Here is a 23,981-nt window from a genome sequence, read left to right as displayed (position 1 = left end):
TTTGGAAGACCCAGTCTTCTAGCTGGAAGTGATGTGTTTGTGTGGAATCAAGTGTTGGGTGGGCATCCAGCATATATGGTGTCCACATGCCGGTTATGGATACACACCAGTGTTGCCTCCCAAGTTCTAGAGGGTGCTTTCATTCGACTGCCATCTAAGTCACCCAGAAAGTTCAAATAGCACATTTTCCGTAAATTCTTATAATTTCACAATTATCTAGGTCCATTGGTGAACTCTCAGTCCACATCCTGTTTCTGTGTTTGTCATTCTAAGCATTTCCTTTCCCAGGAGTGCAGGGAAGGATATTTATTAATTTCTTGCCTCCTGGGCTGACGTGCTCCTCCCCCAGAAGTCCCTGCAACTCTTAGTCCATGGTCTGTTGTCCATCATCATGGTCCCAGGAGCGCTGGTAGGTGGGGTGTTTAATAATCCCTTTTGGTCCCAGCTTTGAGGAGCTCTCACTCACCAGGCCATTTGTCCATCTCTGCTTTTCCCAGGACCCATGTTGCCTTTTTCTCTCTGGGTCACATTGCCTCACTGGCATGCAGTTCATCCTTGAGAGGTTTTGGGGATGCCTTGCTGTGAAGACCCTCAAGTCTCACCCTCCGGTAAATTGATGGCACCTTGATGGCAGAGCTTGGGCAGGAGGTTGGTTTTTTCCTGTTCCTTCCCCCCCCTCCCCCCCTTACTTTATCTACCCTCACCTTTTAAGTCTGAGGACAGTCTGTTTCCCCTCATCCTTCTGCGTAAGACATTTGTCTGTGACAGAAAATCTCCATTCCCTGAGGTCTTTGGCTGCCGTAGTCTTAATGCTTGGATTGTTGGAAACTTTCCCACTACCCTGTTAGTCTCCAAGGTCTTCATATGTCTCCATGATACAACTAAGATAATTCTTCAACTCTTCTACAACTAAGAATAACTTCACTTATTCTTATTTGCTGCTTGTGGGTTTTAGTAGCTTTTTTGGTCCTTCAGAATAAAACAAAACTTGGTCATTTTCTCTGCTTATATCCTTTTATCCTTTGCTTTGGCTTAGATCATAAAACCCATTCTTGTCTTTATATTTTGTTTTTAAAGTTTATTTGCTCACAACTGTTTAAATTCTTTGTACAGTAACTGGTCATTTATATTTTTTATTCTGTGAATTGTCTTTTTATGTCCTTTGCTTATTTGAAGGGTATGGGCGCTAGATTTTTTTTTTTTTTTTAAATAACAGATTTATTGAGATGAAATTCACATACTGCAAAAGTTACTCTTTTAAAGTATAATTTGGTGGTTTTTAATACAGTCACAGAATTGTGCAGCCACGGCCACTATCTGATCTGACCACATTTTCATGACCCCAAAAAGAAACCTCATGCTCATCAGCCTTCACTCCTGATTCCCTCCACCGGCAGCTCCAGGGAACTACTGATCCACTTCCCATCCGTACAGATTTTCCCATTCTGGACATTTCTGGATTCCATGAATGGAATCATACAATATGTGGTCTTTTGTGTTTGGCAATTTTCACTTAACATAATGTTTTCAAGGTTCGTCCATGTTGTAGCATGTATCAGTACTTCATTCGTTTTTATGGCTAAATAATGTTCCAGTGAGTAAATATACCACATTTTGTTTATCTGTTCATCCGTTGATGGACATTTGGGTGCGTCCACTTCTTGGCATATATTGGATAATGCTGCTATGAAAATAGATGTACATGTTTTTGCATGGACATGTGTTTTCATTTCTCCTGGGTGTGTGTGTGTGTGTGTGTGTGTGTGTGTGTGTGTGTGTGTATAGGAATGGAATTACTCGGTCATATGGTAACTCTGCGTTTAACATTTTGAGAAACTGCCAAACTGTTTTCTAAAGCACCTGCACCATTTTACTTGCTCCCTATTGGTGTATAAGGCTTCCTAGTTTCTCTGCATCCTCACCAACATTTGTTATAGTCCATCTCTTATTAATTATAGCCATCCTAGTGGGTGTGATTATCTTCTTTCATCTGCTAGAATACTTTGTCTAAGCTGCCCTGTGTGTGTGAAGTAATGTACATCTTGGCATATCCTGTCTTTTTCTTCTTAGACATTTTAGTTTGATGTCCAGTTCCAAGAATGTTCTCTTTGTTGTAAAAACTGTAAATGTGGCTTTTTGTTGGAACTTCTAAGTGAACTTTGCTTTTGATTCATAGCAAGGTTTTTGCATTAGTGTGTCTGATGAGTTTCAAGCTGTTACAATTTTCAGTTGTTAAAAGCACACTGTTACAAATTGTTGCATAACAAGTACCTAGACAAAGTGCCTAATAGAGTGAAGGGGAATCATTCATAATCAACACTGACAGTGTTTTCAAGAATTGTTGGTGCTGTATTGACTACAAAATTGGGAAACACCAATTATAGACAAGAGTAACCAAAAATGGTGCTAGGTTTAATAAACTGAGCACTTCTGTGCGCATGATCTCATTTGATCTTTGTATCAGCCAAGAGAGATATAGGTGGGATGGGAAAATTTATTGACCTTCAGTCAAAATGTTTTACTGAATGTACTTGTAACATAAAGATTTCCACACCAACCAATACCTATGTTGCTTTGTCTTAAATTATTTAAAAAGTATTGGTTAGCATTAGCATTTTCATAAAGCTCTAACTTGCTCACAGCGTAGTTATTTTATTCTTTTAGTTCCCATTTGTTCCCTGTTATTATCTGTATCTGAACAGGTATGGAATAGAGATGATGGTCTCTGTACCTCAACTATGTGCCTCTTTCTGAAATGCATAGAAAACTGCACTGGTGATTCTTTTATACTTGGTTACCTTTTAACTCTTCCCTGGCCCCCCAGCTTTGTATTTTGAAATATTTCCAACTTACAAAAAACGTTAAAAGAGTAGAATATTGAATGCCTGTATTTCCCAATCATCCTCTCTTCACCGATTACCGATTATTATTTTGCCCTGTTTACTTTATCTTTCTAAGTATAGATGCTTTTATTTTTCTCTACTTTGAAAGAAGTTGGAGACCTCATGAAACTTCACCTCTGTGTACTTCATCTTACGTCTTCTGAGAATAAAGGCATTCTCCCGTATCATCATAATACTGTTGTTTAACACATAAGTAATAATTTCATAACATCATCTACTATGTAGCCCAGATTCAGATTTCTCTAGTTGCCACCAATTGTCTTTAAATAGCTGTTTTTCCTCTGATCTGTTGGCTTATTATGTCTTCCTTAGTCCCTATTTCATTTTTTCTAATTAACTTTTTTGAGATACAATTTACATATCATAAAATTCACCCATTTAAGTTACAGTCATTTTTGGTAACTGGTTGTGTAACCATCACCAATATCCAGTTTTTAAACATTTTTATCACTTCAATAAAATCCCTTTGCCCATTTGTAGTTATCCCCATCCCTACCTCCAGCCCCAGGCAACCGTTAACTTACATTCTATCTCCACAGATTTGCCTTTTCTGGGCATTACTATAAATGGAATCATACCATGAGTAATCTTTGGGTTTTTTTTACCTAGCATAATTTTTTTCTGGCTCATCATTTTGTGGCATGTGTCACTAATTCTTTTCTTTTTATTGGTGAATAGTAGGTAAGTATTCCATTCAATAGATTCACCACATTTTGCTATCCATTTACCAGTTGATGAACATTTGGATTGTTTCCCTTTTTTGGTTGTTACGAATAATTCTGCTATGAACATTCATGTACAAGCCTTTGTGTGGACATATGTTTTTATTTCTCCTTTATACACCTAGGAATAGAAATGCTCAGTTGTATGGTACATTTATGTTTAACCTTTTAAGGAGGTGCTAAACTGTTTTCCAAAGTGGTCTCACATTATTTTGCATTCCCACCAGCAATGTTTGAGAGTTCCCATTTCTCTGCACTTTAAAAAGAAATTTTTTTAATGTTTATTTGAGAGAGAGAGAGAGAGAGAGAGAGAGAGAGAGAGAGAGAATGAGCGGGGGAGGGGCAGACAGAGAGGGAGACACAGAAGCTGAAGCAGCTCCAGGCTCCGAGCTGTTCGCACAGAGCCCGACGTGGGGCTCAAACTCAAGAACCGTGAGATCATGACCTGAGCTGAAATTGGACACTTAACCGACTGAGCCACCCAGGGGCCCCTCATTTTTCTGCACTTTTAAGAATGGTTATTAGGTTAGTCTTTTTAGAAATTATTATGGCCAGTCTACTGGGTATAAAACTGTATCTCGTGAGGTTTTTTTGCATTTCCCTAATGACTAATGGTGTCGAGCACCTTTTCATGTGTTTATTAGCCATTCACAAATTTTCTTTGGTGGAATGTCCTCTCAAATCTTTTTCTATTTTTTAAACAGGTTATCTTGTTATTGAATTGTGAGTTCTTTGTGTGTTCCAGATACAAATCCTTCATAGATATTTGAATTGCAAAGACTTTCTGCCAGAGAATGCTAAGGGTTTTATTTTGGTAATGATGTTAACCATGAACCTTGCTTAATTTTTCTCATTTGCTGTGGGGCTTTTCTAGACAATTGGAATAAGAGCTAGATCTTTTCTTAATTCTTTCATGTGTCTAGCTAGTACAGAAGTAGAATAAACAATTAAAGACAGTGATAGTAACTGTCATCTTCGTTCTGCAGTTAAGCAGTGAGAAACTTCCTTCTGAACCACGAGAAGCAAATAGACACACACTATGGGTATTAGGGCTCTTTCAGTTGTAAGAGTCAGAAATCCAGTTTAGACTCTTCAGCAAAACAGAATTTTAGTGCTTTTCTCTCGCTTCTTCAGCTCTGCTTCTTTTTTCATTCTTTTGGCCGACTCTTCACATGTGGCCACTTTCGTCTCCAGATTCAGTTCTTCCCAGCTCAGCAGAAAGAGCCAGTCTTTCCCCCTGGCCCAAGAATGGAGTACTCTGGCCAAGTTAGGTCGCTTGCCCTGCTTTTTGCTTTTGAGAGATGTGGAGCATCCAGATTCGCAGTCCTGTTGTAACGCGCGGGAAGGAGGGAGTAGTTCCCTCTAGAAAGAGGTGCTGGGCAGACAGACTCTATATATGTCTGCTTCTTCAGGGGTGTTGGGGTCATTTTTTGCCCACTTTTATGAAATTAAACCAAAAGTAATGAGTAGAAAGTTGATACCTGGAGTTTTGGGAAAAAACCACATTTGTTATCTGATTAATTTTAACACTAAATTAGCCTTTACTAGTAGTACTTTTTCTTACCTAAACAAACTCATGTGATGTTTCCTTTGCATTCCGCATACCCCTTTCCCCCTCCCACTGAGGTGAGAGGCAAGCGAAGTTAGCAGTAATAACAACTTGGTAATTGTGGCTGATTTTTCTGTACTTCTTTTGAGAGTTCTTTTATGTAGTTTTCTTTAGCTCTCTGAGGCAGGGTTATATCCAACTGTCTCGGAGTGCCTACATTCCTACAGATTGCTGAAATCAATTTTTTTATAATTAGTTTCCTTCCTCTCTTTCATTTACTTGGATTCTCAAGCTCTGTCACTGTCCATATGTTGAATGATTCATCTTTGAAGTGATTTTTTTTTTTTTTTTTTAAGTCAGGATAGTTCCCGGTTCCTTTTCATGACATTGGGTGTGTGATGTGCATGGTGATGGTGAAGACACTGTTGATGAAGTTGTGATTTTCCTGCTCTAAAAGGAAATAATTGTTATCACTGAAAGTGTTTCTTATCTAAAGTCTTTAATAGCTATAACTGCTATATAAATACCGTCATGAAGTTGAACAAATAACTGGATGCCGTGTCCTTGTTGTGTTGCTTCTGTGCTCTTCCAGTACTCCTTAGGATTTGTTTTCAGTATGAAACTTAAATGCAGAATTGAGAACTTGTGGTTTGAGGCTGTCTGTCTAAGACATATCATTTCTCATAGAATTAAAAGAGCGTACCTTGAAAGGTTTTCTAATGTATTCTTCCACTATTTACAAAAATCCCCTCAAAACTACCCAGCCACTAGCCATTGCTTAAACACTTACTGTAGTGATCTTGTGGAGATCTGGGTCCTTTTTAGATATGTTCATTTAAAAATTCATTCCTGGGGTGCCTGGGTTGCTCATTCGGTTGGGCGTCCAACTTCAGCTCAGGTCATGATCTCACGGTCTGTGAGTTCAGGCTCCACATGTGGCTTTCTGCTGTCAGTACGGATCCTCTGTCCTCCTCTCTCTTTGCCCCTCCGCTGCTTGTCGTTCTCTCTCTCTCTCTCTCTCTCTCTCAAATAAATAAACATTAAAAAAAATTCATTCTTGTTTTGAACTGAAGTGTATTATTCTGTGACTTCTCTTTGTTCCTGATTTGCTCTCTGAAGAAGCACTTAGTACACAAACATATTTTTGAGCCCTTGCTAAACAGTGCATTTGTTGACAGAATCGAGAACAGTCATTTTACAGATACTTTTCTTCAAATAATTGAAAATAGCAGTGATACAACTGCTTTGCCGGCTTCCCAGGTATCTGCCTGTTCAGGCCATACGTCCCTCATTTCTTGAGTTAGTTCCTAACTATCCTGATCACAGGCTTCCAGAAATCATACAGTAACATTCACTTCTTTTGAGGTCAAATTTTACAGCTTAAAATATGAAACACTTAAAAAAGAAGGAGGAAACTAGAATCTATACATTTCCTTCTGTGGCCAGTCCCTGACCCTAAACAATTTCAGATTCCTTATTTCCATTTAATCGTCCAGATTTAACCATATGAGGTGGAAGGTGAGGAAACTTAAAGGCTACACTATTAAGAATCAGGAAGTAAAGTTTAAAAACAAATGAAAAAAAACAACATACCTTTGAACATCCAAAGTAGAAATGCAGAGTCCTAGCACTGAAGGCTGTTACGCATCTGATGCTCACGGGAATAATTATGCCATCTTTCAGAACTCTTACTTTATATCTAACTACAATAAGTCTGGTAATTTGCGCCCAAACAGTTTTTAGGAGTGAAGGGTGCTGCTGAAGGCAAGTACAGGGGCAGTAGTGATCAGTGAGGGACAGCTCTGAAAGGAAGGGAAGGGGTAGAAAGACTTAGAAATGACAATAGGAGAATTCAGAGTTCCACATTCTAGGGCTATTAAATCCAGGGGAAAGTACCCCGGTTCATAATAGCCTCTAAGAATTTCAGAATAGCCTCAAGGAATTTGTGAGACATACAATTCAGAGTTTAAAATTTTTGTTGAATACACCTCAAAAATTAAAATACCATCCTGCCTGGACACTGCTTCTGGTGGGCCAAATCGCTTGTTTTCTCATCGATTATCATCTCTTCATTAAATTCCCATGATGATTATTTTTTTAATGTGTGTATGTTAAGCATTAAGTAGAATAAGGCACCCAGTAAATCGTGGCTATTCACTTGTTGATGATTGAGTGGGGGAAGTAGTCTATACAGTTAGAGTTTGTCATTTCTTACAACTTTGGCTGAACCACCACCATTTTCCCACCTTGATGTTAAGGTTTATCACAACGTGACTTCCCTTTGTGTGGTAGCACATTCTGGTCCACTCCCCCGGCCATCAGTCGTTAAATATTTAGAAAATGCTGTTATTAGACTAAGCAAAACATAGTTTAAATTTTCATATAAAAATGTATGTGAATATGTAAAAAATTATCTAGTTAACAGTTGCTTTGTTTTGGATTAGGAAATAAAAGTATTAGATTATATTACTCCAGAATTACTGTAGGGTTTATCCTTCCTCTCCTCCTCTTCCAAACCCCAGCTGTTCATTTGGTTGCTGTTTTGCTATAACTAATCAAATAGCTACTGCCCTTTATTCTTATAAGCTTCAGCTGGATCTAATCTTATTACATCTTTAAATCTTTGATGAAAATATTGACAATTTGTTCTTCAATCAAAAAACATTAAGATATACGGTGCCCAAATATTTATGGGGTCTTCTTTTTGGTTGTTTAAAACCTAGTAGTAATCCTTTGTCAGAGCATTGCTACCGTTGAAGATTATAAAATAAAAGCTTATCTATACTTTTAGTGAAATTTCAGTGACTTCATATTAAGAATGGTTTGTCACGCAGTGTAGAATGCACCTGACACAGTAGTGAAAAAAGTAAGAAGCCCAACCTCCGCTTATAAATTACTTTGTGCTGTTTCTTGATGTTGACGGATTAAGAATAAGAAGTAGGATACATTCAGACTTTTCAATGGCTTTCCTTAAAAACTAGACTAATTGTAATATCATTTGGGTTCAGAACTCAGGACTCATTTTTTCAACTTGACTGTCAATGTAAAATATTTTTACTTATATTAAAATGCTTGGGCCAAGGATAAACAGCAGCAGGTTTCCTTTTTGTAGTTTATTTTTGCTATATCTATTAGTCAATCAACCTATGTTTCAAGTTTCTGTTACAGTGTGGAAGGTGGGGCAGGAGGGTTTGAAAGAAGAATTCCCTTTTAAGGCAGTCATATGAAAGTAATTTTGAGATGAAAGTTGGTACTAATGTGTGTTTTCTTCATTCCAAAACTGGGACATGTTGGCAGTAATGTTTCATAAATGAAGTGAAAAAGGGAAGATTGATAGTATTTGAGAAGGTTTTTTCCTTTAGAAATTATAGTTTGTTTTTTTCATTCTTTAATATTTGAAGCTGATAGACATCCATTTGTCAGTAGAATGAAAAGTTTTTAAGAGAAGTATAGAACACTTTGGGGGAGACAGTATGGTGTGGTGACATGAACATAGGTTTTGCTTAACAAAATGTTTGTTGAATGAATAAGCACCTGTTGTGTGTCAGGTACTGTGCTGGACACATAAAAGGATAGGTACTCAGCCTAGGCTTAAGTAACAAGGAGAGTTTTCCCCAAGTGATCACCAGGAGGACCAGCAGGACTTTGGTAAAAGAAATGGATCAGGACAATCAGGTAATCAAATTCATGCCATTAAATTTAGAGTGAGTGTGGTGTATTCCTGCAGGGTGAGAAGGGGAAAGCAAAAAGACCCTGAGGGAGAGGGTTGGGAGGGTTGTAGAGAGATCATAAGGCTCCTCATCACAGGCCCTTGGGACCCATCAAGAGAATTTAGGAAGCATTATGATCAGATTTGCATTTTGATTATTCTCTATGGCAGTGCTTCTGAAATTATCTTTGGTGAAGAACTGTTATAAAAATTTTCAATATGTATCACACATATTTACATATGTATGTTTATAAAATACAATACAGATGAATTACTAGGAAAATGAAAATTTCAAAACAGAAAGCAAGCCCATTTTAAAAGTTAGATTGACAGGGTGCCTGGATAGCTCAGTCAGTTCAGTGTGAGACTCTTGATTTTGGCTCAGGTCATCATCCCAGGGTTATGGATCGAGCCCTGCGGTGGGGCCTGCACTGAATGTGGAACCTGCTTAAGATTCTCTCTCTCTCTCTCTCTCTCTCTCTCTCTCTCTCTCTCTCCCTCTCCCTCTCCCTCTCCCTCTCTCTCTCTCTTTCTCTCTCCCCCTCCCTCCCTCCCTCTCCCTCTCCCTCTCCCCCACCTTCTACCCCGCTTGCATGTGTGCTCTCTCTGAAAAAACAACCAAATGATCTCATTAAAAAATAAAATAAAAGTTAGATTGAATAGACATAAAATTACTCTTAAGTTCTCTAGAAGTTTCCAAATGTATACTCTCAAATTTGTTCTTTCCTAGTCATTAACTAGTTAGGTTTTGAGTACCTCTGCCACGGGAGAATTATCTCTTTTTGATCACGTGGCCCATCACTACAGAATTCTAGAAACTCCCATGTGTATATTTACTTTTAAATCACATACATGTACTGCTGTGCAGTTATACAATATACATTATAAATCATAAAATATAAGTTAGAAAATAATGTTAGAAAATAAGTTATATAAGCTATTTTAAATTTAAAAGTTTTATTAATAGAATAAAAATTTTTGTTGGCACAAAAGCATTGTTTAGTGAAAGCAGTGTAATCAACTGTGCTTTATTATAACTTTTGCAGGTCTTGTATCATTCATATGCCAGATAAATAGTATATTAAATCATCATGTTGTATACAATTTCTTTTGTCAATTTTACCTAAATGAAGCTGGAAAAAATAAGTAAAAAAACAACTATTATTTGGCCCTCTTACAGGTGCTGGGAGATATAGTAGACCATAATATATACAAAAAAAAAATCTCTGTTCACATGATCTTCATTCTAGTGAAAGTTAACACTTTGTAAAATGGTGATTCAAAGGCTTGGTTTTAGGTGCAGTCTGTTTTATATTCATTTTAATGCTTGTCACATTTGAAATAGATGCCTCATAAAGATACAGATAAAAAATGGGAGAATGATGTTGTTAGTTGTGTTGACTTAATGATAGTCCTAAGTTAATTTTATCTAACAATTAAGGACAGAGGTTTAATGAAATATCTTGCTAATTTCCATTTTCTCTGATGTCAGTTCTTGCAGACTCATCAAAACGTGTTTCCTTTTTCGTGTGTATTTGTAATACATGTTTTCAAAATCTAATGAAACTATAGATTTAAACAGGTTAGAAATTAATTTTCAAGTTGGTGTTCAGGTGAGGTTATCTTTTAAAGTGGGCACATTTACATTCATAACAGTAAAAGCTTGCCAACTCCTGGTATATCCATTCACTAATATCACACTGTCTTAATTACTGTAGCTTTCTAAGAAGTCTTGACAGTTAGTAGAGTAGGGAGTCAGCAAAGGTTTTCTCATAGGGCCAAAATATTAAATATAGGCTTTGCAGGCCATGTGGTCTCTGTTATACCCACTCACCTCAGCTGTTGTAATAGACAACAGCCATCGTCCATACGTAAACAGATGGGGATGACTAGATCCCAATAAAACTTTATTTACAAAAATAAGTTATTTTGTCATAAACCTAAAACTGCCCTAAAGAATAGTCTGTTGGGGTGCCTGGCAGGCTCAGTCGGAAAAGCAAGTGACTGTTGATCTTGAGGTCATGAGTTCGAGCCCCACGTTAGGTGTAGAGATTACTTAAATATTTTTTAAAAATAAATAGAGTCTTTTAAAAAGAAATGCAGACAGAAGAAACAGCATCACTTTTGTGTTGTTCTTGTGGAAGATGCATAACTTGAATCTAAGCATCAGACAAAACTCAGTTTTAAGAGACGTTCTATAAAATAATTGGTTAGTAATCTTCAAAATTGTCAAGTTCATGAAAGTCACAGTATGAGAAATCATGCCAGACCAAAGGAGGCCAACGAGATGCAGCAACCAAAGGCAACAAATGATTCTAAGCCAGTGCAGAATCATGGATGGGGTCTGAGGATTCCGAGATAGGACTGTGTTAATGTTCATATCCCAACGGTAATGACTGTATTGTGATTTTCGGGGATTGTCCTTGTTTGTTGGAAATAAGCTCAGAGTGTTCAGGTGAGATGAAGCAGCATACCAGCAACTTACTCTTAAATGGTTCAGGGAAACATCTTTCTGTATTGTACTCATACCTTTTCTATAAATTTGAGATTGTTTCAACATTTAAGAAATACATATCATTAAAAGTAAGTAAAATAAGTTTATTACAGAAAAACACCCAAACAGCCTAGCTTGCCAATCACTGCATACTTTGGTGGTTGTTCTTCACAATCATCTTGGATGTTGTTGGTGTTATTGTTTCCATACAAATTTTAGAAGCAACTGCCAATTTTCACCAAAAAACCTGCTGTGATTTTTATTGGGATTGCATTAAATCTATAAATAAATTTGAGGAAGAGTGGCTTTTTTTTTTTTTTTTTTTTTTTTTTTTTTTTTACAATGAGTGTTCTAATCCATAAACCTGAACTAAAGCATTCTTTAGGTCTTCTTTAAATTTTCTCATCAGTGTTTTATAGTTTCCCATACAAAGTTCCTTGTGGTCGCCATTCTCCAAATTTGTGCACCAAAATTTTGCCTCTTGGTATATGGTTCCCTTTCACACTGAATAGGGCTGACCAAATGACATTGTGTGACTTCCAAGACTAGGTCATGAGAGATATTTTGGCTTCTGCCTTGCTTTCTTTCTCTCAACTGGAGAAAACAGAAGTCATGTTAAGAGAACATTTAAGTAGCCCAATGGAGAGGCCCAGGTAGTGAAGAACTCGGAGGCTTTCTGCCACAACAGTGATGTGAATGAGCTATCTTAGAAGCAGCTCCTCCAATGTTTAAGCCTTTAGATGACTACAGCTTAACAACATCTTGATTATAGCCTCATGAGAGCCCAAGCTGGAACCAACTACCTAGGCTGCTCAAACTGTAGGATAATAAATGTTTGTTATTTTAAGTCACTAAGTTTTAGGGTAATTTGTGCAGTAACAGGCAACTAACACAGATATATTTTTAAGTTTTTATTCTCAAATTCTATTGTTTCCTTTTTTGTGGCAAAATACATATGCCATTTACCATCTTAAACGTTTCAATTGTATAGTTTAGCAGTATTAAACACATTCACATTGTTTTTATTTATTTATTTATTTATTTTAATTTTTTTTTTTTAACGTTTATTTATTTTTGAGACAGAGACAGAGCATGAACGGGGGAGGGTCAGAGAGAGGGACACAGAATCTGAAACAGGCTCCAGGCTCTGAGCTGTCAGCACAGAGCCTGACGCAGGGCCTGAACTCAGGGACCGTGAGATCATGACCTGAGCCGAAGTCGGCCGCTTAACCGACCGAGCCACCCAGGCGCCCCAAACACATTCACATTGTTATACAACCATCACCACCATTCATCCCCATAACTCTTTTCATCTTGTGAAACTGAAACTCTGTATTGAATAAATAATAACTTCACATTCTTCTCTTCCCATAGTCCCTAGTAACCACCAGTATACTTTCCATCTTGTTGTATTGACTACTCTAAGTGCCTCATATAAGTGGCATCTTACAGTATTTGCCTTCTTGTGTTAGCTTACTTGGCTTTGCACAGTGTCCTCAAGGTTCATTGATGTTGTAGCATGTGTCAGAACTTATTTGCTGTTTCGGAAGCAACTGGGTGGTTCAGTCAGTTAAGCGAAATCCGACCCTTGATTTCAGATCAGGTCATGATCTCATGGTTCCTGGGTTTCTGACAGTGATTCCTGGGTCCCTGCTTGGAATTCTCTTTCCTTTCTGCCCCTTCCCTGCTTGTGCATGTGTGTGCTCTTTCTCTCTCAAAATAAATAAACTTAAAAATTTATTTGCTTGTTAAGCCTGAATAATAATATTCCATTGTGTGTATATATACATATATATATGTACACACACACACACATATACACACACACATATATATATACACACACACACACATATATATATATATATATATATGTATGTATATATGTATATATACACACATACATACTTACCAAGTTTTGCTGATTCATCTACCCATGGATGCTTAGGTTGCTTCCATGCTTTAGCTGTTGTGAATAATGCTGCTATGAACACAGGTGTACAAATATCTCAAGACCCTGCTTTCAATTCTTTTGGGTATAAACCAAGAAGTGGAATTGCTGGATTGTGTGATAAGTCTAGTTTTCATTTTGGGGGGAACTGCCATACTGTTTTGTACAATGGCTGTGCCATTTTATATTCCCACCAGCAGTGCACAAGGGTTCTGATTTCTCCATATATTTGTCAACACTTGTTTTCTGGTATTTTTGATAGTGGTCATCCTAATTGGTGTGAGATGGTATCTCACTGTAGTTTTGATTTGCATTTCCCTAATAATTAGTGATGTTGAGTATTTTTTTCATATGCTTGTCAGCCATTTGTTTATCTTCTGTGAAGAAATGTCTGTTTGTTCAAGTCCTTTGCCCATTTTTAAACTAGGTTGTTTTTTTGTTGTTGAGTTATAGGAGTTCTCTGTATATTCTAGATATCAATCCCTTATCACATATATGATTTGCAAATATTTTCTCCTTTTCTGTGGGTGGCCTTTTTACTCTGTTGATAGCATCTTTTGATGCACAAAAGTTTCTAATTTTCATGATGTCCAGTGTGTCCATTTTTTTTTTTGTTACCAGTGCCTTTGGTGTCAGATCCAAGAAACCATTGCCAAATTCAGTATTGTGAAGTTTTTGTCCTGTGTTCTTCCAAGAGTTTTATTATTTTAGGTCTTACATTAGGACTTTGATCCGTAATTACTTTTAAAATACAGAAATAGAATGTTCTAAGTTAGGATCAGATTTTCAACAGTTTTGCTAAATTCACTTGTTAATATTGATAATTTAATTCTTTTGGAATGTTGCCTGTGAGTAATCTGTTTTGCTTCTTCCTATCCAGTCCTTTGCCTTTTATTTCTGTGCTTGCTTTATTGTACTGACTAGAATTTCCAGGACTTTACTGACTGGAAGTGATGATAGGAAGCAGTCTTGTCTTATCCTTCATCTCATGGGGAAAACACTTCCTATTTTACCTGTTAAGTTTTTGTAAAAATTATTTATCAGTATAAAGAGGTTTCCTCCTTTTTCTAATTTGCTAAGGCTTTTCTTGTGAATGAATGTTGCATTTTTGTCTGACTTTTTTGCATCTGTTGAGATAGTTGTGTGATTTTTCTCCCCTTTTGTGAATTACATCAGTTTGTTAGTGGAACCTTGTATTCCTCAAATCCAGTTGGATCATGATTTTTTTAAATGTACCGTTGTATTTTTTTTTTTAATTTTTTTGACATTTATTTTTTGAGAGACATAGAGAGACAGAGCACAAGTTCAGGAGGGGCAGAGAGAGAAGGAGACACAGAATCTGAAGTAGGCTCCAGGCTCCAAGCTGTCAGCACAGAGCCTGATGTGGGACTCAAACTCACAAACCGTGAGATCATGATGTGAGCTGAAGTCGGACGCTTAACCGACTGAGCCAGCCAGTCGCCCCAACCATTGTATATTTTTAATATTTTCCCATTTGTGTTTATGAGAGATTGGCCTGTGTTTTTCTTTCTTTTCAGGTTTTCATATCAAGATTATGTTGGTGTTACAAAATGAGTGGGGATGTGGTCCCCATCCTTCTCTGTATGTTTAGGGTCTTATTTTTATAAAATGAACCATGTTAATAACATAGCATTTTGTGCATTTCCAGTTTCAGTTTTGTTATGTTAGCTGTCAATTATGCAGAGAATAAATTTCAGATGCAGTGCTACCTGTGTGTGCTTACCCTAGAATCTCTTATTCATCCACATAGCTCCATCAGTGGTATATTTACATTGTTTTTCCATGTAACACACTGTTTTTATGAAAGAAGCAATTTACTTTTGGAGATAACCTTCTCTGAGACCCCTTGCTTTCTTAGCAAGTAAAAAGCAGCTCTTGTGTGCTATTATTTTAGAATCTAGAAAATACTTTAACTGACATGTTAGAAACATTTGCACCTTAATCTACCTGTCCAAGAATTTTATTCTTCTTGTTAGCCAAAAACCTGTATGTTTTCCAGTATTTGTTGCAAATGCATTTTAATTTGACCTTTTGTTTTCTATGTTATTTTAGACATTTTGACATGACAGGAAGAACAAGTGTTAATAGAATATAATGTAGATTTCACTATTAATAGGAATGCCTTAATGGATGCTTGTGAACATTTATCGTTAAGTTCAGAGTAATTATATAAAGTTTTGCTGCAGTATAACATTAATTTAAAGAGGACTAAAAAACATGGAGGCTTTCTTGTTCCAGACACATAGTTTTGTTTGTGTGTTTTGTTTTTTAAAGTTTATTAATTTATTTTGAGAGAGAGAAAGCACACACAAGTGGGGAAGAGACAGAGAGGGAGAGAAAGAAAATCCCAAGCAGGCTCGGCACTGACAGTGTGGAGCTGATTGTGGGGCTTGAACTCACAAACTGCGAGATCGTGACCCGAGCCGAAGTTGGACACTTAACCAACTGAGCCACCCAGGTGCCCCTCAGACACTTAGTTTCTAAATAACTTAATAATTCTAATTGTCTCATACTACCATTCCATAATTCTTTTATCTAAAATGAATGTGTTTTAGGATTTAGAATTCTTAGAACTTAAGAAAGATAATTTTATGCATATACTAAGTATTTCATAATTTGGTGTAATACCCTTTAATGAAATACTATTTTTGCAGCAAAATGTACGACTAGTCACACTAAGTAAATCAATAGTACAAATAGTCTCTAGTCTATTCAGTTCAGATTTTGCCTCACATCAGTTTGCACCATATTTACAGTGGATGGAGGGACTTCATTATTCAGATCTTTTTGTTTTTTGTATTTTGATACTGTGGCTAAATCTTGGTTAATGAGGAACAGCATGAGGTTTATCGTTTATACCAAGTGTTGGAGACAGCTTATCTCAGTGTTCCCCTTCTTTTGTAAATGAAACTCCCAGATATTAGTGGGGCTTGCCCAGAATAAAGACTACAAATGCCAGTCTCCCTTACAGTTAACTGTGTGGCCAGGTGACTAATTTCTGGCCAGTGAGATCAAGCAGAAATGATTTGTGAAACTCCAGGAAGGGCTCTTAAAGTAGAGAGGGTTGCATACCTTAAATTTATTTGTAATGACTGGGAATCCTCTGTACCATGGGTACAGCTGCCCCCTAAAATACTGGAAGCATACTGGTTGTTAGATAATTTTGGAGCAACGTTGTCAGTCCTGGATTGCCTGTCTCTGTATACTTCTATCATCATGGAAATTAATGTCTATTTTTAACCGATGTTTTGGGTTTTCTGTCAGAGGCCAGACCTAAACCTAATAGAATTACATACATAAATGCATATTGCCATTTCAGTCCTCCATTTTAGTTTGGCCTTCTCAGATCTGATTTACTTTGCCATCGTTTTCTTCCATGAAACTGATGAAGAGCTTATACTAGAAGTGAAAATGAGTTAAAGCTCTGCCGTTGTCTTGTTGCTCACCTGTACTTGCACGAATCTTTTCAATTCATGATTTCTTTTCAGGAAGCTTATTAAATTATCTGTCTTGTAAAGATGTTTTAGGTAAAACGTAGAGAATAATTTTTACACATACCTACCTGGGTCATGTAAACTAAAACACACTCTAATATCCCGACAGTGAACAGCTGTGAGAGCACTACTCTCCACCTCTCTCGGGTTGCTCAGTCTTCCCTCAGGGCCTACGTCTCAAACCCCACATAGACCTTCCCCACTTGACAGAGACCCAGCGAGGATGCCAGTGTCAGTATGCTGGCTATTAGTAAAGCTTAATTTCTCATTTTCTAACATTATAAACACATGTAAATACAAGTTCTGATTTTTCCCATATTCCAGTGGTTCATTTTATATTCATCCTGGGGTGCATAGAAGCCTGCTCTCAAGATCGATATTCTAGAGAATGCATTGGAAGGGGTCAGGCTATCAGGCGAGGATAATACGACTCTTAGCACAACTCAGGCCAATACGATAATGTCCTGAATTGGATCAGGGGAATTAAGAAAAGCAGATGCATTTGAAATGCCGAGGAGGTAGAATGTGTAGGGCTTGAGTGATTAATTACACATGAAAAGTTAAGGAGAGGCATCAAGAATAACGGAAGTTTCTGGTGTGGGTTCCTGAGCCTGAGTGGATGAGGATGCCATTCATTGAGAAGGGGAATATAGGAGGAAGAATATCATGATTTTGAGTTTGAGTTGTTTGTGAATATCCAAGTAGATAGATCTGAGCAGTAGCGCTTGGAAACAGATGGGCTCTGTTTACATCAGCTTGTTAATATCAAAGATTTGTAATATCTTCCACAGTCTTTTGAGTCTAGTATTTTGCATCTATTTGATGCCTGCCTTACAGGGTCATTTTAATAAATACTGCAAAATATTAGAACACGGTGGGCATTCATCCACAAATTTTAGCTTCCTTTCCTTGAAAAATAAGTAGGAGTATATATTAGTTTTTATGAAGAAATATAACTGAGTATCCCTATTTGTTTAGGAGTGGATTCTTCCCAGTAGGAAGTCTACATAACCTCTGCCCTTATGGGGCTTATTCTGGGAACTCTGGAATTATCCTTCATAGTGACCTGTGACTCAGCTAGGAAGATAATTTTTGTAAATATGCTAGACGTAGAGCCCAGTTAGTTGTCTCTCTGATCAAAACATTCCATCAGTTTCTGTTGCCATCCCAGATATGTTGTGTCCTTGTAACCAAAACTTTTGGTGTATGATACATTAGGAATAGTGTAGGTTGGGATTTCATAGACCTGTATTTGAATTTTAGCTTAGCCATTTATTAGTTGTGTGACCTTGGACATGCTACATAATTTTGGGGGCTCATTTACACGGTCTATTACAAAAATCTAAACAAAGAAAATTCCTATTTACTTTCCAGTGTTAATTGTATCTAACATAAAGCCTTGGACATTTTCAGCCCTTTAATAAGTGTTTGTTTCACTTCTGTGTCACCAGCTTATCAGCTACTCTGACACTTCTCCTGTATAGCAGGACATTTTTTTCCAGGAAGTTAGACTTCCCTGTCAACACACCTTTATAGAGGCTGTGGTCAAATGCCTGTGGGTTTGGAAAGTATCTGTCATTGTATAAGTCTCTGAAGTCAGATGCAAAATTTTGTTTACTGATTTTAAAGGGTCCAAGGCTCCTTGTGCAGTCATTAATGAAAAACTGAAGTTTCTAGAGGCTAGTAGTATGTGGTACAACCTAGGACCACTGACTCGTTGCTAGTCTTCTTTCTGCCATAAGTTACCAGGGGCTTTGATTATGTTTAAAAAATACTTTGAAAGTAGGAAGTGAGAAAAAAATTAACATACAATTTATTTTACCAATAAGTTTTCTATTGCCTTAGAAAGTATTTTTTGCCTCTTCTCACAGTTGACTCATTTATTCAACAAATATTAAGTATCTACTATGTGTTGTGTACTATATAAAATAATGGAGATGTAACAAACAGGAAACAAAGAAAAATTCCCTGCGCCCATGAATCTTCTATTCTACCCAGGGGAGTCCTAAATAATGTGAAGCAATGAGCCATGTGTTTCCCTTCTAGTAGAAGGACTGGTAAGATAACTTAGGACCTTACATTTCATTGTAAGACTGTTATTGTTATTCAGAGTAACATGGAAATTCTTCTCAGGAGTAGATACATTTTGAGGGTAGAGCTTACAGATTTGCCAGGAGATCAGATGTGGGCTATGAAAGAGGAGGCAAAAATGACTCGTATGGCCTGAGCAACTCAAAGAATGGGTTTACTGTTTACTAAGATAAAGGAAAAACTGAGAGAGAGGCAGGTTGAGGTAGGTGAAATTAGGAGTTTAGTTTTGGACGGTTTGGAATTGGGACAGTTAAATTTGGAATGCAACCAGCTGAAGCTGTCAGAGGCAGCTGAATGGGAGTCTGGCCTTCAGGAGAGAGATGAAATCTGGAGGTATAAAGTTGGGTGGCATCTCTTATTGAAGTATACTGAGTGAGGTTATGAAGGAATGAACGTAGACAGAAAAAAGAGGTTCAAGTTGAACCCTGAGGTCCACCACACTTAGAACAAAGGGGATCGAAAGGGAGCGCCATAGAGATTTGAGGAAAGCCAAGTGATTATGGTGTCCTGGAAATCAAACACAGTATTTTAAGAAAAAGGGAGTGATCATCTGGGTCATCTGTAATGAAGGTTGAGAATTGACGATTTGACTTAACAGTGTGAAGATATTCCAGGATCTTAACAAAAGCCTGATTAAGAGGGGAGGAGGAGAGGACCAAATTTAGACACACTGAGCTGGAGAAATGGAAGCAGGATTGAGAGTTTTTGTTTTGTCTTTTAAGATAGTTGAAATAACGTGTATATTCAGTAAAGAGGAACAAAATTGATGCATTGGTTGGGGGGCCAGGGCTTTGTGGAGCAATATATGGAGTCGGCTAGAGGGAACGGAATCTGCTGCCTGAGTTGGAAACATTGGTCTTACTAGTTTTCATTTATAGCAGGTTGGCAAGCCACAGCTCTGGAGCCAAATTCAGCTTACCGACTGTTTTTAAAATAAAGTTTTGTTGGAATGCAGCTGCGCCCATTTATTTAGATGTTGTCTATGGCTGCTTTCAAGCTGTAGCCGTAGGATTGCATGATTGCTGCAGAGAAGCCTAAGATATTTGCTATCTGGCTGTTTGCAGAAGGGGTTTGTCAACCCTAGACTTATAGTAACTGAAAGAGGAGATGAAATATGAGTGGGAGAAGGGAAGTAGAAGGCAAATCTAAGGAACTGAATATTTTGTAAAAGGTATTCAGATGCCTTTTCTGGTTTAGGTCAGACCGGATAGGAAATCAGAACTTTGAATTTAGAGCAAAATGGGTTATAGCCTAGGTGCTTTTTCCTAAGGTGGGTTCTTAGAAGGACTCTGCTCTCCAAAGGTGTAAGCTAACTATATAGTCTGCTATTGCTGTGTTAGAAATTGTCACGATCTTATTGGCTTAAAACAACAAACATTTATTATCTCACAGTTTCTGTGGGTCAGGAATCAGAAGCAGCTTAGCTGTGTGGTTCTCACTCAGTCTCTCATGAAGCTACAATCAAGGTGTCAGCCAGAACTCCTGTCATCTGAGACTGGGCTAGGTCTAGAAGGCTGGCTTCCCGTCTCACTCATGTGGTTGTTAGCAGGAGGCTTCGGTTCCTTGCCACATGGACTTCTGTCCACAGGACTACTCACAACATGGTTCCCCCCAAAGGGAGTGATGAGAGAGAGTGTCCAGGACAGAAACCTTAGTCTTTTATAACCTAATCCTAGAAGTGACATGCCGTCACTTCCACTGTATTGTAATGGTCAAACAGGTCAGCCCTGGTACATAACAGGAAGACACTACAGAAGGGTGTGAATACCAGGAGGTGGAGATTGTTGGGAGACATCTTGGAGGCTAACTACACAGACTCACTTGAATGTCTACAAAATCGTGTGTTATGTTGTGTACTTCCAGCTTTGCCGGGCATACCAATGTTTTCGTAACTGTCCACAGCAGCTATTAGTGACAGTTTGATTATATTAAAGCCCCACCACAAAAACACTGTTTAAATATCTTTTTCTTTTTTCCTAAGCTTTTTATTTTCTGATCACAAAAGTAACATGGCAGAACACTGGAATTCAGATAAGTAAAAAGCCCTGGAAATTACACATTTCTCATGTGCCGCCCCTGTTTAGAGTTCTCTTTCTGAAATTTTATTTCGCAGTCTGATGTTTTTCCTGTTTCTACTAATACATAATCTGTTTCAAGAGTTCATACATGAGGGACGCTTGGGTGGCTCAGTCAGTTAAGCGTCTGACTTCAGCTCAGTTCATGACCTTGCAGTTTGTGAGTTCGAGCCCAGCGTCAGGCTTTGTGCTGACAGCTCAGAGCCTGGAGCCTGCTTCAGATTCTGTGTCTCTCCCTCTCTCTGCCCTGCCCATGCTCATGCTCTGTCTCTCTCTGTCCCTCAATAATAAATAAATGTTAAATAAATAAATAAAATAAAAGTTCATACGTGAATATTATTTGTAAGCTGCTTTCACAGATTTTGTGAACATATTCCAGGACCATTCAGTACTCAGCATCATTTTTATAATTGTTTTATAATCCCATTTTGTGGCTATCCATAATTTAATTCTTCACTTAATTATTATGGATGTTACAGTAAATATCCTTGTCATTAATTTCTCTGTGCACAGCCATGATTATTATGATAGCCTTTTTTTTCAAATATCAGTTCTTACTAATGATTCACATACAAATTCAAGAAAAGTAATAACTGCAGGCATAAAGTGTATTCTATTTGTATTTGTTTTTAAATAGGGCCATGGTGAGGCTTCTGTGTTGAGGATCTGTAGAACCTTATTAGGTTCTCAAAAAGGACTGGGATATTCACGTCCTTGGTTAATTTGCAAAAATAGGTCAGTGACCATAAACTTATCTTACATAAACCTCTTGGGTTGGGTATATGAACATAACACATCTACTGCCCCCCAAACTCCTAAATCTTATAATACATATATAAGGTAAGAAACAAAAAATGTTTGCAGAAATTTGCCACTTGCTGTAGTGATCTTAGTAAGTGACCTTATTATCAGAAGATTGAATTGCTTTAGGTCAGATGTTATGTAACATTGACATGATTGTATTACTCTATTAAGAAAATTGCATGAAGAGTCAGCTAAATTTAGAATTATTTCTGACTATTCCATTTTATTTTTTTTCGGAGGCTTTGTTTGAACATTAGTCTTGGGGAAACTAACTTAGCTTCAGAGACCAGGGTTTAATTTGTCCACAATGCATAACACATTGCAGTTACAAGTAATACAATATAGCATTATCAGATGTGGGAGCAGCGCGACTCTGTTGCCTGTGCCGACTCTCCTTTAGCAGTTCTTCCATAGCCGTTCTGTCCATAGCAGTTCTTTACTGGAGTTCCTGTTCTTCTTGGGGGAATGTCTCAGGATTTTACCACTACCAATTACTTTGTTCTCCAAAGTCATTTTCTAGAGTTTAGTTTCTTTTTCGAAAGTGTATGTATCAGTTATTTGTTGTTAGATACTGGGATTACAGACCTGGCGGGGGGGGGGGGGGGGGGTAGCTCTTTGCTGTTGAAAAGCCCCTGATAGTTAGTGTGGTGAGATCCATTGATAGACCTTTTGTCCAGAATGCTCTGGAACCACCAAGGAAGTAGCCACTCAGGCCCAGAGAGCAGTTGGAAGGCTGGAAATGCTGCACAGAAGAGGTTCTGTGTAAACAGCTTTCTTTACCCTTATGCATACATTTCACATCACCCTGTTAGGCCACAATGTTTTCATTGAAAATGTTTTGATCAAGTTGTATGGATCAAGAACTTTTCTCACCACTGATTTAATATGGTATCAAGTATGCATTAAATTGGTTATCTCAGAAATAGCTGAAAAGTACATTTACAGAGTAAGAAGCAATTTAAATTTAATTATCTCAATCTCTACCACCTTCTTTCCTGATCTGTTTGATTCTTTTTCCTGGGAGCTTATAGACGGTTTTGTTTGTTTGTTTGTTTGTTTGTTTAAGAGAGAGAAAGCATGGAGGACAGGACAGAGAGAGAGAGAGAGAGAGAGAGAGAGGGAGAGAATCTTAAGCAGGCCAGCTCAGAACCCAGTGCGGGGCTTAGTCCCATGACCCTGGGGTCATGACCTGAGCCAAAATCAAGAGTTGGACATGCAGTTGACTGAGCCACCCAGGCACCTCCATTCACTTTTTACCAGAAAAAATCATTAGAACCTGCCAGTGAGCCAGAATTTGCCTTTGTCTTTTCCTCAGTATTTTGTTTTAAATTCGAAACATTTTCTCCCATTTTTTTTCTTTCTTTCTTTCTTTCTTTCTTTCTTTCTTTCTTTCTTTCCTTCCCTTTTCTTTTCTTTCTTTCTTTCCCTTTTCTTTTCTTTCTTTCTTTCTTTCTTTCTTTCTTTCTTTCTTTCTTTCCTTCTTTCTTTCAGATTTTAAGTACTCCCTATACCCAACATGAGACTCGATCTTACAACCCTGAGATCAAGAGTCGCATGCTCTACCCACTGAGCCAGCCAGGCGCCTCTCATTTTCTTTTTGAAAGGGGAAAAATATTTTTTAAAATTATAAACTCAATCCATTAGATATATCCCAAAGGATGTAATACTTTTCTTCATTTATCAGTGAAAGAAGTTAGAAATTAGCTTAAAAAAAAAAAGCTCAGCAAATGGCAGACAAATCTCCTTGGAAGTCACAGTCCCATGTAAAGTGCATCCCAGAAAAGAGGAGGGGCAAATCAGGTAGCACCTGCTTTTATGGGTTTCATCAAATACTGGACCTACCCAAGGGGAGGCAGAAGAGTCACCTCTCAAAAAGGAGTGTGTTACCTGATGAGGCCATTACTACACACCTTCCTAAGAGCACCAGTGGGGTGGTGGGGGCTGGGGTTGGGGACGTGTTTTCTAAACTAGATCTAGGAAGTGGAATGTGGAATCAGTTTTGTCCTGTTCCCCTTAAGGGCTGTCCACTGGTTGATGACACTTTTTTTTAAAGACTAAATAAAACAAAACAAGCACACACCCTAAAAATGGAAAAGAAAAAATACCACCAAGATGTCCCCGATTACTCTCCACAGTGGAACCGGGGAGAAGCTTCAGCAACCCAAATT

General features: G+C 37.7%; 1 protein-coding gene across 2 annotated transcripts in view; it reads left to right on the top strand.

Moving 5' to 3' along the window:
• Positions 1 to 23,981, top strand: part of RALA (RAS like proto-oncogene A) — a 72,714-nt gene that overhangs the window by 8,019 nt on the left and 40,714 nt on the right. Inside the window, exon 1 of one of the 2 annotated variants that reach the window (XM_078442584.2) lies at positions 543 to 648. The exons of the other annotated variant lie outside the window; for it this stretch is intronic. The gene's annotated coding sequence lies outside the window, so the exon portion shown is untranslated. Of the gene's footprint in view, positions 1 to 542; positions 649 to 23,981 lie in introns of those variants that run through there. 2 annotated transcript variants of the gene reach the window in all.

Source organism: Panthera onca, chromosome A2 (genome assembly GCF_046562875.1).
Source record: "Panthera onca isolate mPanOnc1 chromosome A2, mPanOnc1 haplotype 2, whole genome shotgun sequence".
NCBI classification, from domain to species: domain Eukaryota; kingdom Metazoa; phylum Chordata; class Mammalia; order Carnivora; family Felidae; genus Panthera; species Panthera onca.
This window is presented reverse-complemented; position numbering and strand designations above follow the sequence as displayed.